General features: G+C 47.3%; 1 long non-coding RNA gene across 1 annotated transcript in view; it reads right to left on the bottom strand.

Moving 5' to 3' along the window:
• Positions 1-1,211: 1,211 nt before the first annotated feature.
• Positions 1,212-18,028, bottom strand: part of LOC144341490 (uncharacterized) — a 41,366-nt gene continuing 24,549 nt past the window's right edge. Inside the window, exon 3 of the long non-coding RNA XR_013418458.1 lies at positions 1,212-1,353. This is a non-coding gene — a long non-coding RNA (uncharacterized LOC144341490). The remainder of the gene's footprint in view (positions 1,354-18,028) is intronic.

Below are 18,028 nucleotides of genomic sequence, written 5' to 3'. Positions count from 1 at the left end.
GAATCAGACACAGGTGTCAGAACAAGGGCTTTCATCCTCCTGGAACCAGTCTGCCTCCTCCTGTGGGTCTGGTGACAGATGAATCTGGAATGTGCGGACTGGGAACGGCCCTCTTGTGTGTGCAGTGTTCTGCCCTTCCCAGGCTACTGGGAGGGCCAGGGTGAACACACACAGCATGGAAAAGATGAAGGATATCCTTCTGAGGGAATTGAGCATCATGCTGCCCTGTGGCAGGAGGAGTGTGCTAGTCCATCTCCCCTGCCTTCCAGACATGGCCTGTGTCTTCTCCAGACGCACCAGGAGCCGTTAGTGTTCAGAGGCTATCTGGGCCGATGGTTCTCAAGGTGTGCAGGTATCACAGTCACCCGGAGGCCTGTCCCTATAGCTTGCTGGCCCTGCCCACAGAGCTTCCGGCTCCACAGGCCTGGGGCAGGCCCTAGAACTCCCACTTGCCACAGGCTCCTAGGTGACATGGATCCTGCTCTGCTGGTCCAGGGACTACACTTTGAGAAGCATGGCTCTAGCACACTGGCCCATTTTCCTTCTGTGAACCTGAGGCCAAGACTGGAGCCAGTCTCCCAGGTCCCCATGGAATCTGGCTCCTTCCCTGCTCTCTCAGTAAGTCTGACACTCGACGGGGTGTGACTGCAGCAATGTCACTGGGCCCTGTGGGTGGAGTGGCCAGGGCCATGGTTACCCCACCAGGTCAGGATGCTTGGGGGAAGCCGAGTAGGCCACATATGGGATGTGAGACCTTGAAACCCTGCCCCAGGGAAGCAGGTGACACAACTGGCTCTGTCTTCTGTGGGAGAGAAGCCACAGGTGGCTGCTGTGGTCACATTTAAGGGGACAGATGAAGGCCAGGAGTAAAGATTCGGGGCAGTCAGAGGTCAGATGACAAAAGCCACCATAGTAGGAAGAACAGCCCGAGTGCACGTACTGCCTCTGCTGGGGTGGAGATGACCTTTGACCCAACAAGGGAGGCTCAAGCTGGGACTCACGGGCCAGCAGCAGCCCTGGAACGACCCCAGGCCCACCAGCTCAAAGCATCTGATGCCAAGGAACCAAATGATCAAAAGGAGAGGGGCTGCTGGGGTCCTGGGCCAGATTTCTTGTGCCCCCCTCCCTGCCCTGCCCGTCCCCACCTCCACCACTGCAAAGCCAGCCCTTACCGCTCGGTACCCAGGGACAGGTAGAGCTGACTGATGGTCTCCAGGAGCTGCCCCTCCAGCACCTTGTCGGCCACCTTGCGGGCCAGGGAGAGCTGGAGCTCATGGTAGATGACACACTGGGCCTCACTGGGCATGACAGTGCCGTAGAAGTAGCACAGCCGCTGGAAGGACCGCAGCTGGCCTGGGCAGAAGACAAAATGGAAGACGTTAGTCTCCCAGCATTGAAGCGAGGCTGGCTGGGCTCGGAGGACCCTGCGCCATGCTTGCCTCTTTCACACCTCTGTGAGCCTGGGCCCCATAGGTGGGGAGACTGAGCACAGACAGGCCATGCACCCATTTCAGGACAGATTCCGAACACACAGTTACATGGGCACACCTTGGTGCAGATGCTCATGGTAGAGGCCGGCCTTCTTTACAACTCCCAGGGCTGAGGTCCTGGCCAGGCTCGGCCCCTGCACCAGGCCATCTATTTCTGCTTCACAAAGCCTCTCTGGCCAGGACCAGGGCCGCCTTCAGCCTGAGCTGATGAGGCCAGGGGCACAAGTAGCCCCTGTCGCAGATGGAACCCTGAGAGAGCAAAGCCAAGCATCATGTCTGCCACATACGGCATCATGTTGGGGGAACGGGGTTCAAAGCTGGGCCCTGGCGTTCCCACACATGCTTCTCTCATGCAACCAGGCTCCCAAGCCACAGGCTCACTGACCTCTCCCAAAGCCAGGGCGCTGGGGACAGTGGAAAGCTTCTGATTTTCTAGTGCCAGAAACATTCCGGAGATTAACACAGGAAACCAGGTACGCCAAATGGACAGCTGTTACACACACCACCCAACAACAGCTGAATACACAGTCCTCTCGAGCACCCATGGGACATTCCCCATGACAGACCATGTGCCAGGCCACAAAATGAGCCTCAGTGAATGGAGAAGGTCTGAGACCAAAGCAGAGGTGTTCTTCAGCTGTACTGGCATGAAACTGGAAATCAACAGTGAAGGAAATGTGAGAAATTCAAAAATATGTGGAAATTACACACTCCTAAACAACCAGTGAGTCAAAGAGACCATCAGGGAAACTGAAAACTAATTTGAGAAGAATGCAAACAAATGCACAGCCCGGGCCAGCGCGGTGGCTCACGCCTGTCATCCCAGCACTGTGGGAGGCCGAGGCGGGAGGATCGCTTGAGTCCAGGAGTTTGAGAACAGCCTGGGAAACATGGTGAAATCCCGTCTCTATAAAAAAATAAAATATAAAAATTAGCCGGGTAGGGTGGTGCATGTCTGTAATCCCAGCTACTCGGGAGGCTGAGGCATGAGAATGGCTTGAACCTGGGTAGAAGCTGCAGTGAGCCAAGATTACACCACTGCACCCCACCCTGGGCAATAGAGCAAAACTCTGTCTTTAAAAAAAAAAAAAAAAAAAAAAAGCACAGTGTATCAAAAATTCCAACATGCAGCTAAGGCAGTGCTGAAAGGGAAATTTATAACTGTAAATGTCTACATTCAAAGACGAAGAAAAATCTCAAATCAAAAACCTAACCTTCCACCTTGAGAAACTAGAAAAAGAATGAACTAAACCCAAAGCAAATAAAAGGAAGAAAATAATAAATATGAGAGTGGAAATGGGAAGTAAAAATACAGAGAATGGAAAAACAAAAGAGATAATCAACAGAACCAAAAGTGGGTTTTTTGAAAATAATAACAAAATTGACAAATCTTTCACCAGACTGACCAAGAAAAGAAAGAGGGACACAAATGACCGAAATCAGAGACTGAGCACCATGGCTCACGCCTGTCATCCCAGCGCTTTGTGAGGCCGAGGTGGAAGGATCGCTGAGGCCAGCATTCAAGACTAGCCTGGGGGAACATGATGAGACCCCATCTCTAATAAAAAGAAATAAATAAAAAATTAAAAACCCAAGTTTCTAAAATGAGAAATGAAAGAGGAAACATTATTGCCAACCTGACAGAAATAAAAGGATTCCATGAAAACACTACGAACAACTCTACACCAACAAATCAGACCATCTAGACACAACAGCCAAACTCCTAAAATGACACAAACTACCAAAAGTGACTCAAAAATGACCCCAAGTAAGCATGTGGGGTATCAGCGCCGCCCTCGGTCTCCTTGACCATTCAGGGCAGGGTAGGGAGATAGGGAGGCATGATCCCCGTTCCCTGGCCTGCATTTCCAAGTCTGAATCCCCCAGCACCCTGGGGAGGGCCTCGTAGGAGGAGGTGCCACAGGCTATTGTGCCAGGAGCCACGGGAGGCTGCAGTGGGGGTTGGGGCGCTGGATTCCTGGAGGGTCTCCTTCCAGTCAGAGAATGCCCCTGGGGAAGAAGCCTGGGTCTGAACCCCCCACCCCTCCTTGGGCAGATATGTGGGACCGGGGCCCCTTCACATGGTCCTTCCCAAAATCTCATCCCTCCTAGGGCCAGGAGTGGGTGCCAGGCCTGTGCTGGGAAATGGGCAGATTTGGCCACAGCCCCTGGGGCTCTGGTCCAGGCCACAGGAGGCAGCTCTGAGTGCTCTCACTATGCCATGACAAAGCACTGCAAGGCAGAGGGGACCCACAACAGTATCCCTTGTCTCGGCCATTTCCCTGGACTCAACTTCCTCATCTATCCTCTGCGGCCTAGATTTCGGACAGCCCTGCCCACCTACTGTCCATTCACTGCTCAGTCTGCAGTGACTGTTGGATAGCACTCCATGGCTCCCCAGTGCTCTTGGGGAAAAGGCCAAGCCACAGCCTGAGGCCCCAGGCCCTGCTTAGCTCTCCAGAAGAGCTTCTCACCATCCAGCACCCAACCCACGCACTCCTAACTCTGCACCTCCCTGCATAAGCCCTGCTCACTCACCCCCGCTCACACCCCACTTATCCCCGCTCACACTTCCGCTCACTCACCCCAATCACACCTCCGCTCACTCACCCCCACTCAGTCATCCCCGCTCACACTCCCACTCACTCACCCCATCACACCTCCGCTCACTCACCCCCACTCACTCATCTCCACTCACACTCCCGCTCACTCATCCCCACTCACTCACCACCGCACCCCACTCATCCCGGCTCACACTCCTGATCACTCACTCCCATCACACCTCTGCTCACTCACCCCCACTCATCCCCGCTCACTGACCATCACACCTCCGCTCACTCACCACCACTCACTCATCCCCGCTCACTCACCCCCACTCAATCACCCCCACTCACTCACCGCCCCTCACACCCCCTTTGTCCCCGCTCACTCACCCCCACTCGCTCACCCCTGCTCACACCCCACTCATCCCCGCTCACACTCCCACTCACCCCCATCACACCTCCACTCACTCACCCCCACTCACTCATCCCCGCTCACTCACCCCCACTAGCTTATCCCTGGTCCTTCACACAGGCTACACCACCAGCCCCTCCACCACCACCTATTACTTGACTAAATCCTCTCAACCCTCTGGTCCCAGACTAAGAGGCTTCCCTAACCCGGGGCCAAGTGCTGCCCCGCCATCACGCCACTCACCCTTTTGTGGCTTCTCTGGCCTAAAACTCACATTCCCACGCTCAGTCCCTGCCACCCGAGGACCCCACAAGCCCCATTTATGGGTGGGGCCTGGCACACACTGCACAACGAGCTGCTTTTGCATGAACTGCTCTGCGGCTTCGGGCAATCACCCGCCCCGTGTCCTTTGTGAAGTGGGATGACAGGTGCGCAGCCTGCCAACACACCAAGCAGATAAGACGGGCACAAGAACCGGCGTTCAGGGCCTGGCTCATGGAGGGGCCCCAAGTCCCAGCTCAGCAGAGCCTGTCTTGATCCCAGGGTTATGGCTAGGGATTCCCAGCACGCAGGACTTTCCGTGCTCAAGGCAGCATGGTCCCTGGGCAAACTGGGAAGAGCTGGCTGCCCCAGTAGGGCAGAGGGCCTGGCCTTGCATGGGAACCGCCTGTCTCCAGGGCGCTTGCCAACATCTGCTGCTGGCCATGACTCAGCACTTTCGATGGTGGAAAAACCACCACTTGTTTCTGAATCACAAACCCCAGGTGTGCCCTGATGCGAGTGGCCCCGGAAGGTGAACAGGAGGAACCGGGGCACTCACTCTCCACATGGCCCATCTCCACAGCGACTGGAAGGGCCCACTCATAGTAGCCCTTGCCCTGCTGGGCCGGACCCTGGTGGGTGCAGAGGTGGCCCAGCTGCAGGAGCACGTGGGTGAAGTCCCGGCCACACTCCCTGCAGGGCAGCCTTGAGAACAGCCGCACGGCCTCCAGGAGGTGGTGCTGGGCCAGCCTGCTGGCACCCGCGTGCAGGCACAGGGTCCCGAAGTTGGCCAGCACCACTGCCTGGTTCCTCCGCTGGCCCAGGTCCTGAGCCGCCCGCAGGGTGCGGTAGTAGCCCTAGGCTGCCTGTCTCATCCGGCCCAGCAGGGCAAGGGCTACTATGCCTTCAGAGCCACGTCTCTCTCTTGTCATCTAACCCATTTAAACTCTCCTTTCAAACTATATGCCAGACCTAACCACTTCTCACCTTTCTCATCATTTCCAACCAGGTCCAGCCCTCATCACAGCGCTCTGGGTTACTGCAAAAGCCTCCCAATCGCCAGGCACAGTGGCTCATGCTTGTAATCCCAGTACTTTGGTAGGCCAAGGCAGGTGGATCATCAGAGGTCAGGAGTTCAAGACCAGCCTGGCCAACATGGTGAAACCCCTCTACTAAAAATACAAAAAATTAGCCAAGCATGGTGGTGGGTGCCTGTAATCCCAGCTATTCGGGAGGCTGAAGCAGGAGAATCACTTGAACACACAAGGCAGAGGTTACAGTGAGCCGAGATCGTGCCATTGCACTCCAGCCTGGGTGACAAGAGCGAAACTCCATCTCAGAAGGTTTTAAAAAAAAAAAAAAAGCCTCCCAACCTACCTCTCTCCTTCCACCTTTCACCCTACCCTGCATTCTACCTTCCACTCTCAAACATTTCAGAAAAAAAAAAAAAGTTATATCCACAGAGAGAGAAAGAGAAAGTACAAATGGGGTGAAATGTTTGGGGAATCTGAGGGAAGAGTATATGGGAATTCTCTGTACTATTTTTGCAACTTTTCCATAAGTCTGGATTATTTTGAATTCAAGAGTTAAACAAAGAAAAAACAAAAACCAAAACAAAAACAAAACACTATCTCCATTTGTGAATCCATCCTGTCTTTCCCCTGGCAACTGAAGGATGCTCTCAACTAAGCACATCTATTTTTTCATGAACACTAAAAGAATCCTTGCCTAGTTTTGACTTTCTGTGCTTGGCAGTAGAATTTCATATATGTGTGTGTGTACATATATGTGTGTGGTGTGTGTGTATATACAGAAAGGGAGAAATATATATGTGTGTATATATATAAATATATTGTAAATTTATAATGGTAATGTGTATATATATAAATATATGTGTGTGTTTAGATATATATAATACATACCCCATAGGCTGTCCTTAACCAGTTCTAAACTTAGTCAGAAAAACACATACCTAAGCAGAGAATTTCAAAATAATAAGATGAATATTTTGATAGAGGGATGTGTTGCTATGGAACATGCTGCTAAGACACAAAACCTCCTAGATGGGGCAAAGAATGAACGAAGTTTTGCACCTATAGGCACCCCCTCTGATATCCCCTCAAACGTTTATATTTATATGCATTTGCTTCCCCCAGGACCCCCGTTTCATAAGGGTTAGTCCTAGAGCCTAGCAAGTTCCTACTACAGCTGGCACACATATGCCATTCAAGAAACAGTGGCTGAGTGAATGACGAGTTAAGAACCATTTGTCAGCCAGTGCTCAGTAATACAAAATGCACTGGTATGCAAACTATATTTTTGTTGAAAGCAAGGGCAGGATCACAAATTATCTTTCCAGAGAAACCAAACCTCAAAAGCTTCTTTACCCTACTAAAGCACGTTATAAGAAGCTCCCCTTACATAAAAGAAAACCTCCTCATTCGTTATCAATGGCATGGAAACCTAATAAGCCTTCACCTCTGATGACATCTCTTCCATCCCCAGGGCTAGAAGAAGGAGGTTCTGGAAACCCTGGTAGTTGTGAAGGTGGCTCCCAGCTCTGACAGTCTTGAACCCTGCGGGTGCGGAGGTCACACAGCAGAAGAACAACAGAGGGAAGCATCATCAGGCTTTGAATATGTTTGAACCAGAGATGGCAAATAGGCTGCAGCCAACTGAAAACACCAGAGATTCATGGTGGCCACCTGAGGGGTTGTGCTCTTAAAAAACAAAAATAAAAATTAAAAATTAAAAAATTAAAAAAGGAAGGGGTCAAGAATCCATCAGGTCTGACTGAGATGTGTATCAGTGACTAACACCTCATATGGCAAAAGTACTCCGGTGCGCTTTGGGTACTCACAGCTTCAGCAGTATTCAAAGGCGTGTGCTTCCCTAAGACTAAGCCACGGGAATACCCCCAGCAACAATGCCAGGAGAAACGTCTAACATGGATTTGGCTAGAAATACAGTTGTCTTTAACAAATTAACACTGAATAAATCCTGACTTATTAGAGCCTGCGAGAATGACATTCTCAATAACAGTTATCACTACAATCTCCAAACATCTGCAATCCTGCAAGGAGGAACTGTGACAGCGCAGGCCACGTGTCCAGACGGCTTCCCAGACTGCCTGTCACAGAATAAAAGAAATGAAACCCCCCCTAAGAATGTCTTCACTCACATTTAGCCAGTTGTTCCTTTGTGTGCATCTCTTTGCTAAAATGGCCATTCTTCCCCACAGCCTGAAGTCATACACTAAAATAAATGAGACTCACATGAAGCCAGAAACGTGCAGATGCCAAGGAAACCAACACAAACGAAATGGGCTGGAGAGTGTGGCCAGGAGGATGGTACTTCCCAGGAAGCAATTACTTCATCTCTGCCCATGAAGCAGGCAGCTGTCACTGTCCCCCAGGCCCACGCCAGCCACTCGAAGTAGGTTCTAACCAAACTACCTCCAACAATCAACATAAATACACCACACAATTGGCTTCTGAAAGGACACCTTGCAACCAACAAGAAACTGCTAGCACAGCTTTGAAAAACTGTGCAACTAAAATCCTTGGAAAGGGATCAACACTGCCACATTTTGACTCAAATACTGTTTCGTGGTAGCACTGCAATAATTCACTGAAACAAAAGAATGAATGAGGAACATTATATAAATGAATATAAAAGAATGAATGAAGAATGAACATTATATAAATGAATGTTTATATAGGAATCAGAGGAAGCATGACTAATCATTTAAAGAAATAGGTCAAGAAACTGCTAGGTTCAGATGCTACCGTGAGACACTGTCAGGGCCTTAGGCAAATTCACTTCTCTTGGTCCTGTTTCTAGGTTCATCAAAAATCAGCTTCGGATTAGGGAATCTGTTGCTTTCCAATGCCTTCCTTCTGCGATTCCAGCCCAGATTTTAGGACTGCTCTCCCACTTGGTATATGAAAGCACTTTCTATGTACAATAGCAAGAGTACATTTCTGTGTTGAATGCGGTTTGGGACCTACTCTATGAGGCAGAATATCATCATGTAATTTTAAGCATGACAACAAGGCACACTCTAGATAAGGATAACACATAAGGCATGGCCATACACCTGTGTGTGCCTGGCAGGGAGATGGGGAAGTCTCATTTAATGAAGCCGGGGTGCCTGTTGCACCTTAACATCCTCAGTCCACATCAAGTTCACAACGTCCTTCTGACATCAAACCACAGGTATCACATACTTTTCCATACTTTCCACCCAAGATTAAAATATGCAGAGCACACCGTGATAAAGACGCCTCCATCCCCAGCATGTGGGCTCACATTCTGTAGAATTACATACTTTCAGGGCAAAATGGTGACCAGGTTGTAGTGGCAAGCAAGACTGGGCTCCGTGGGGACAGCAGGCCCTGCAGCAGCCACCACTCCAGTTGCCACAGTCTGATGCAGCTGCAGAGAAGCTGTGGCTGAGGCCATTCACTTTGTGAGAGAACCGCACAGGAGGGAAAAGGTAGGGAAGGTAGGGAAGAGGGCAATGTCAGGCTTCTGAGCCCAAGCCAAGCCATCGCATCCCCTGTGACTTGCACATATATGCCCAGATGGCCTGAAGTAACTGAAGAATCACAAAAGAAGTGCAAATGCCCTGTCCGGCCTTAACTGATGACATTCCACCACAAAAGAAGTGAAAATGGCCGGTTCTTGCCTTAAGTGATGATATTATCTTGTGAAATTCCTTTTCCTGGCTCATCCTGGCTCAAAAAGCTCCCACACTGAGCACCTTGTGACCCCCACTCCTGCCCACCAGAGAACAACCCCCCTTTGACTGTAATTTTCCTTTACCTACCCAAATCCTATAAAATGGCCCCACCCTTATCTCCCTCCACTGACTCTCTTTTAGGACTCAGCCCGCCTGCACCCAGGTGATTAAAAAGCTTTATTGCTCACACAAAGCCTGTTTGGTGGTCTCTTCACACGGACGTACATGACAGGCAGGTGCAGAGCCAGGGAAGGATCTGTGATGAGACCAGAAAGGAATGCGCCTCCCTGTACACACACTCGGAGTTTATGACAATGTGGGTAGGGGGCTGAACTGGATGCCTGAGAACATTCCTCCAAGTTCCTTTGCTGATTTTCTAAATATTGGTGTAAACTCTGAACTCAGAAAATTTTTTTAAATCACTTCAATCAACATCTTTGTCTGGTGCTCAGCATCATCATGTCTACATGATTATCTAGAAAACCAACTTCAGTTCTAAGGCTCACGTCCTCCTACAGTGTCCCAGGGATTTTACAAGGGAATGCACCTCTCATTCGCATCAAGAACACACACAACTACCATTAAATAAATGCTTAATTTGCTTACACAATTTTTTAAACACCCAGATTTGAAATACAATAGAGAAGACAACTTTTTGATAGCTCTGCTTGCCAACTGGAGAAAATAACCTGCCATGATTTCTAACCAGTCAACCACCTGTCTTCCCTGGCTGCAGTAGGAGCAATCTTTCTGAGCTCAGGATTAAAAAGAACCTAGCTGGTTAAGGGACAGATAATCATCAGTTCTCAGCAGGCCTCCTGGGTCCCAAATCCCCATGTGATACGTGGAAGTAAAAAGCTATCAATGACCAAGCATCTGGACGCTTATCCCACCTTGCCATCTGCTTCTCCTGCCATGCAAATATAAAATTAATAAGCCTGCTATTAGAGAACAGAGTTGGTGCTGCATCTGTCTTCCTAAAATTACGGATAATTACCAGCCCACAATGGCTTCTAATCAGATTTGAGTGGTCCCTTAGACAGGAAGCTAAAGTGCCTCAGCCCTAAACTGAGAAGAAAACAGAAACTGGAATGTTCTAGGTTTGATTTTTTTCGCCCTTGTTCTAAAGTTGCTGTCCCCAAATCTCCTTCTACTGTCTTGTTTATAAAATGTATGAGAAACAGGGAAATTTAAAGACACTATAGAAATGGCCACTTTTTCTAGGTACAAACTTCGTCAACATGATTTTCAGCTGCTGGGCTTTTTCTCCACAAACTGTGAGCCTGGAGTACATTTTTCTCCCTCGTGGTTACACATTCAGAGTCAGGGAAAGTGGCTTTAGCAGTAAAGAGGGGAGTGCAGTGAGAAGTGACCGGGCACTGAGAAGGGCAGACAGGGACTCTACCTCGGTGGCCTGCAGCATTCCTGGGCCTCGGCCTTTACTTTTCTATCTGTACAAGGGATCTAAAGGCCCGTGATTCTAGGCCACGACAGCTCTTCATACACACATACGCAAATATCACACGCCTATGTGAAAAGCTGTGACACTTGGCTGATTTCCTGAAGAAGTTATCTTGTATCATTTCTACTCAAGTACTCCACCTCCTTCCAGACAAGTATCTGAGGATGATGGGCGATCCCACAGCAATGTGTGTAACCTCTCCTGCTTATGATCCCTGTTCACATAGCATTTTCCAAAAGCATTTGGTGTGAAGTGCCAGAAGAAAGAAGAAGAAGGTTCTTTTAGCCCATTCATTCATTCAACAAATATTGACTGACTAACTACGTGCCAGGCACTGGTGATATAACAAGGAACATACATATTTTTGTAGGTAGAGACAGACAACCAAAAAGTATGTTAAAGAGTGATCAATGCTGTAGAGGAAAATACACCAGGAAACAGGAAAGAAGAATACCCCTAGCCACCCTACACTGGGGTGATGCTAGCGTTACAAAATGGAAACAGCGGCCGGGCACGGTGGCTCACACCTGTAATCTCAGCTCTTTGGGAGACTGAGGCAGGCAGATCATCTGAGTTCAGGAGTTCAAGATCAGCCTGACCAATACGGCGAAACTCTGTCTCTACTAAAAACATAAAAATTAGCTGGACGTGGTGGCACACACCTGTAATCCCAGTTACTCAGGAAGATGAGGCACAAGAATCACTTGAACCTGGGAGGCAGAGGTTGGAGTGAGCCGAGGTCGTGCCACTGCACTCCAGCCTGGGTGACAGAGCAAGACTCTGTCTCAAAAAAAGTAAAAATAAAAATAAAATGTAAACAGAGAATAAGATACCAAAAGAAAGAACGTGAACGATTAATTGTAACAAAAGCCTTTGTAAGCTGATACTTTCCTTCCTGGATCCTTTTACCTTACAAATGGAAAAAAACGGTGGGTAGGGGTAGCATCAAAATTATGGTGATGTTTTAAGATGGCTTTGGGTTTCAGATATCTGACAGCCATACTCATGTACTTCAAGGAGAAAGCTCTAGCTCTGTAAGCCATCTGGGCAATGGTTTAATGTCTTTTTTTTTTTTTTTTTTTTTTTTTCCCAGAGGATTTTTAAAGTACAGGAAAACGTGTGTGTTTATTTGGCTGCTCTGTGCCCGCACACGTGCAAACTGTGCTAACAGGTTTTTCCATGTTTTGCTGAATTTGCCAGCTTGCCATAAACAGGCTTCCATGTCTTAATTGTCTATAAATAGCACGAACACACAAAAATGCAAATCAAGACAAGCTGTCCCTTCAACTGCTGCTGCCATGATGACAGCGAGCGACAATTGGCCAAATCAATACATGGAGACTGAAGCTGTCCGGCAGAGAGCACAGGGCCGACTGCTTTTCCCATAGCATTTAAAGAAACAAGCGGAAACAGCTCTCCACACAGGACAGACACGTCCTTTGTTCTTTGAATAAATGCTGCCAATGCCCAAAATACTTTCTCCATCACACTATCTATATGGAATTCAAGTTCCTTCCAATACCATGAGTAACACCAGTGATAGACTATGTTTAGCCATAATGACCCATTAGCATTCTTTTTCCTCTAAAATGTTGAAATAATAACATTGAGTGTGCACTCACGAGGTGCCAGGCTCTGAGTTTGATCTCGTTTAGTTCTCATTGAAATCCGGTAAGATCAGTACCATATTCTCTCATTTTTCATAGATGAGGAAACTGAGTCATAGAAAGGCTAAGTAAGTTGTCCATGGTCACAGGTTATTTAGGAACTTTTCTCCAAACTTTCAAAAGTTAACTACTGCCACTATTACTAATGGGTTTCTGTTTGTTTGTTTTTCTTTTTTTTTTTTTTGAGACAGGGTCTTGCTCTGACCAGACTGGAGTGCAGTGGCGTAATGATGTTTCACTGCAGCCTCGACTTCCCGGGCTCAAGTGATTCTCGCACCTCAGCCTCTCCAGTAGCTGGGATTACAGGCATGAGCCACCACACCTGGCTAATTTTTTAATTTTTATTTTTTGTAGGGATGGGGTTTCACCATGTTGCCCAGACTGGTTCCGAACTCTGGGCTCAAGAGATCCTCCCAGGTCGGCCTCCCAAAGTGCTGGGATTACAGGTGTAAACCACTGTGCACAGCCCTACAAATGCGACTTGTACAAAGTCAGAGCAGTGAGCAGGAAGAGAACAGAGACTTCAGTGAGTCTCCTGGCTGTTGCAACACCATATCCCTCCTCCATACCGTAATGTGTCTACACCCACCAAGCTCCTAGATGTTGAAGGCAGGCCAGCTCAGAGCCGAAACAGCAGTAAAGAAAGAGAAGATGCAGACATGCGTCTTGATTTCAGTTCGAGCGTGCGTCTCTCCCCTGCAGCTGCACAGGCAGAAACCAGGGGCCTGAGTCTGAGGCAGTGTGTTTGGTTCCTGGCAGGTAATCTTTTGGGAGACCATCCCATACAATTAGTGTTACACTTCTCAAAAAGGAAGTGAGACTTTTATAGAAAAATCGATTCCATTTGGGAGAAAGGTCTAATAAAACTACAAAAGGATAATACAACAACAAATTAAATTCATCTGTCCAAACTGAAATCCCAAAGCCCTCTGGGCACACAGCTGCTTTTCTGAGCTGAAATTCAGCTCCAGCTAAGAAACAGGTCAACTTTTCTAAAAAGATTCTTTTTCACAAGCCTTCAATAAAAATTCCTTTCCCTCACTTGTCATTTTCCAGATTTAATGGCTCCGTTGGCCTTCCTCTTATTTAGGCCATGAGCACTGACTGCATGTCTGCTATGGCTGGGACTCCAAGGGAGGCACCCTAGGGAACACAGATGACGGCAGCACAGCGACACCCTCAAGGAGCACACACGGGGAAGGCAAGATGATACCATGGCAGCCTTCAAACAGAAAAGAACTTGGCCTCCATACCCCGTCTCACTTCTAGAAAACAACGATGCTGAGTCAGTAACATTTACCGAACAGCCTGCAGTGTGAAGGCAGGCACGAGGGGGCTCCATGCGGGGAAGAGCACCTTCAGAAGGGGGCATGCAAGCAACGTGCAGGCAGGAGACACTCCCACTCACAAGGGCCAGCCTGGGGGCCTGCAGAAATGCCCATGCATCTGGGAGGAGGGAGAGAGGACAAGATACTTAAATGCTCCAAAATGAATAGAAGCATCCCAAGAACCTCCCCCAAAATGGGGCAGGGATTTACGAAAGACCAAACCGAGCATGCGCAGTTACCTGAGCATAGCGCCACCAGAGCGAGCTATCAAGGAAGAAACAGGGTCACTAGAAGCCTGAGCCTCTACTCCCAGCTCTGCAACTCATTCACCCTATGACCTTGGTGAAGGCTCTTAGCTTCTGTGAGCCACAAGAGAATCACGGGAAAACAGAAGATATGAAAACTGCTCTGCCTTTTTCACAGAACTGCTGAGGGAATAAAATCAGATAATGGATTTTTAAATTCTCTGTGAATTACGAAGCAAAATACAAACGTATGAAATCATTCTTACCATTAATAACAGCACTGTAAAATTAAGAGCAGAGTTAAGACAACAGCATTTTCCACCCCCCGACTCCCGAGAGAAATAGTGAGTCCAGCTGATGTATTTGGGCAACCCCAGTATCTAGGCTTTGAGAGCCTCAAACAGCTCAGGAACTCTGACAGTATCACTCCAGCCCAGTGCTCATTAAGTTCTCCAAGACAGCCACTGACATAAAATACTACAGCTTTTTCAGCTGGGCTTGAAGCCCTCCTCCAAGCTCACAGCACAGCTAAACAATGAAGAAGAGGTTTTCTGCTACTAGGCTCAAAAGCTGGCTTTTGTAGATTCCCATAGAAAGAACATTCAAGGCCAGGCGTGGTGGCTCATGCCTGTAATCCCAGCAATTTGGGAAGCCGAGGCAGGAGGATCACCTGAGGTCAGAAGATCAAGAACAGCCTGGCCAATATGGCGAAGCCCCGTCTGTACTAAAAATACAAAAATTAGCCGGGCATGCTGGCGGGCACCTGTAATCCCAGCTACTCGGGAGGCTGAGGCAGGAAAATCGCTTGAACTCAGGAGGCCGAGGTTGCAGTGAGCTGAGATCACGCCACTGCACTCCAGCCTGAGGGACAAGAGCGAAACTCCATCTCTAAGAAAAAAAAAATAAAGAAAGAGCATTCTTTTTTGCTGATGTTTAATTTCCTGTGCTTAATACAGAGAAATCATACAACACTGAAATCCTGAAAAACATATCATAAAAAGCATTTAGTGACTGAAAAGACATTCAATATAACCTGTAACAGTGAGTTCCCCTCCTCTTTCCAGCGAGCTCCACTAATGCTGTGACCCTTAACAATGCTTTCACTAACACAGAGAAAATTTAATAGGACCGCTTACCCCTCTCAGCTGACAGCTAAACCAGTGCTTCTCCCTGGGCTCACTAAAGATTGCCTTTACCTAAAACCAGGCTGCAATGACCCTGTAGATGTTGACTAACAATTTCAAAATTCCCATATTCTTTGTCCACTCCTAAGGAAGGTGAACTGAAGCCAGGTGTCTCCAAGTCAGAACTAACAGAGGCCTTAAACATCAATGGCCCATCCCCTTCTTTGACAACCAGGGGATCTAAAGCTGAGATTATGGAAGAAAACAGCCTGCTTAGGAACAAAGCGGAAACCAAAGCCTAGTCACTTAACCTCTGGTCCAGAAATCCTGTGACAATCCAGCACCCATATAGGATGAGTCTCCCTAACCAGAAACTCCGAAATCCCCAACTTTTTGAGTGCCGACGTGACGCTCAAAGAAATGTTCATTGGAGCAGCTCAGATTCTGGATTTTTGAATTCAGGATGCTCAACCAGCAAGTGCAATACAAATATTCAAAAATCCAAAAATGCAAAAAAATCTGAGACACTTCTGATTCCAAGCAGTTTGGATGAGGGATATTCAACCTGCATTTTTTTTTTTCCTCTAATGAAGGAAATTAAAAATGAGGACCGAGCAAAGTCATTCAACCCATACTAAAGTCATTCAATAGTTTAATTAGTACCCATTTAAAGTTAAGTGCTACCCGCAGATATTTAAAAGGATGAACACATACATGCCTATAATCCCAGAACTTTGGAAGGCCGAGATGGGAGGATCACCTGATGTCAGGAGTTCAAGACCAGCACGGCTAGCATGGTGAAACTCCATCTCTACTAAAAATGCAAAAATTAACCAGGCATGGTGGTGCACACCTGTTATCCCAGCTACTCGGGGGGCTGAAGCACGAGAATCGCTTGAACCTGGGGGGAGCACGTTGCAGTGAGCCAAGATCACACCACTGTACTCCAGCTTGGATGACAAAGCAAGACTCTGTCCAAAAAAAAAAAAAGAAAAAAGAAAATTAATTTAAATTGTGTTTTCACATGCAGCCCATGTTCCCATAACACAAGCCCTGCTCTGTGCTCCAAGGGCACACAGGGTGCCCCTTTATCTTAATACTCACCATATTCCATGGCAGCCATTGGCACATGTCTGTCCATCACACTAGACTTCCTGTGCATGAGGCAGGGATCATATATTATTACCTTTCTGTCCCCAATGTCTGGCCTAGAAGACACTCAGTAAATGATTACTGAACTAAGTCAGTTACTAAGACATGTTAAACTTGTATTAACAAAAATGTCTGGCCTAGAAGACACTCAGTAAATGATTACTGAACTGAGTCAGTTACTGAGACATGTTAAACTTGTATTAACAAAAATGTCTGGCCTAGAAGACACTCAGTAAATGATTACTGAACTAAGTCAGTTACTAAGACATGTTAAACTTGTATTAACAAAATTAATTCAATAAGTTTGCCAATGCAGCGTTCATACCACACAGCTTAAATCTCAACCTGCGGATTTATCTTGTGTTCTGCTAGATTATCACCTATTAACATTCAGGAGGCACCTAGTATGTGCTAGGCATTACTAATTGCTGGGGACCTAGCAGTGACAAAACAACATTCCTTGTTCGAAGAGGAGTTCTAATAGAAAGAGGAATAGAAGGAACAGGCTAGATTGATGAGAGAGCTAAGAAAAGGACAGGCTGCCATGGGAAGCACCTGGTCTTGTCTGGATGGTACATAGTTAACGAAGTCTGAGTGCTTCATATGGCATAAGATCATCTCCTCCAAAGAAGCGAATGAAGCTTTGATTCCCCAGTACCGGAAGTCACCATAAAGATGCACACAGCCACATGCTTAGTGTAGGAAGTGAAACCAACCAACCAAACAAAGCTCCAACTTCCAGAGGCAACAGTCCAATTATGAAATCCTCTGGCTACGTTCAATTGAAATTCAAGGTATTCAAGAGGCTAATATTTAAGTGATAAATTAACCCAACCACTTAAAACTAAACTAGTCTTTGGTTCAAGGCGTAAGGGTATATACTACCTTTACAAATTTATTAGCTCTTAATATTTACATTTAAATATGATGATGATGGTGTAATAATAACTTTACTGAGTAGTTACTATGTGTTAGGCACCAAACTAAGCACTTTACACACACATTTGCACAATCCTGTGAGATGATAATGACTCCTTGTCATCCCATTTCATAGCTGAAAGTCAGGTTTATATAAGCTTAAAAACTTGCCCCAGATGACACAGCTAGTTAGCAAGACGCAGGCAGCCTGACTCCATAGGCCTTGTTTAAAGAAGGAATATTTATAAACTGTCCAGCACAGCAGTGGTACAAACAAGAGTTCAATAAATGCCTAAAGAGTACTTCATACCCAAAATTGTTTCCCGCCAATCAAACTACACTTACTCTGGTTCTGCATAACCAACTGTCAAATCATTGTTCCATGAAGAAAAGGTGGAACGGGTAGAGATCAGAATAGAGTGAATAACTGGTAAATATACTTCATGGCAGGTAGTAACAGGAGGTGGCATTTAGGCTATTTCCACATTTGTTTGCATAACACTTTTTTTCACAGTTCTAAAGCACAAGAACCATTCTAAGCTGGTGAAAGCATAAGGCATGTCTATGATCCAGGACTCCAATTCACTGTGGATCAGTGGATCTCAACCTTTATGGTATATCAGTTTTTAACAGCACTATAGCTGTCCAGGCTCCATTCCTGCAGATTCTATTTCAACTGGTC

The sequence above is a fragment of the Macaca mulatta genome, chromosome 6 (assembly GCF_049350105.2).
Source record: "Macaca mulatta isolate MMU2019108-1 chromosome 6, T2T-MMU8v2.0, whole genome shotgun sequence".
Lineage (NCBI taxonomy): Eukaryota > Metazoa > Chordata > Mammalia > Primates > Cercopithecidae > Macaca > Macaca mulatta.
Note: the sequence above shows the minus strand (reverse complement) of the source record. Positions and strands in the feature narration are given on the sequence as shown.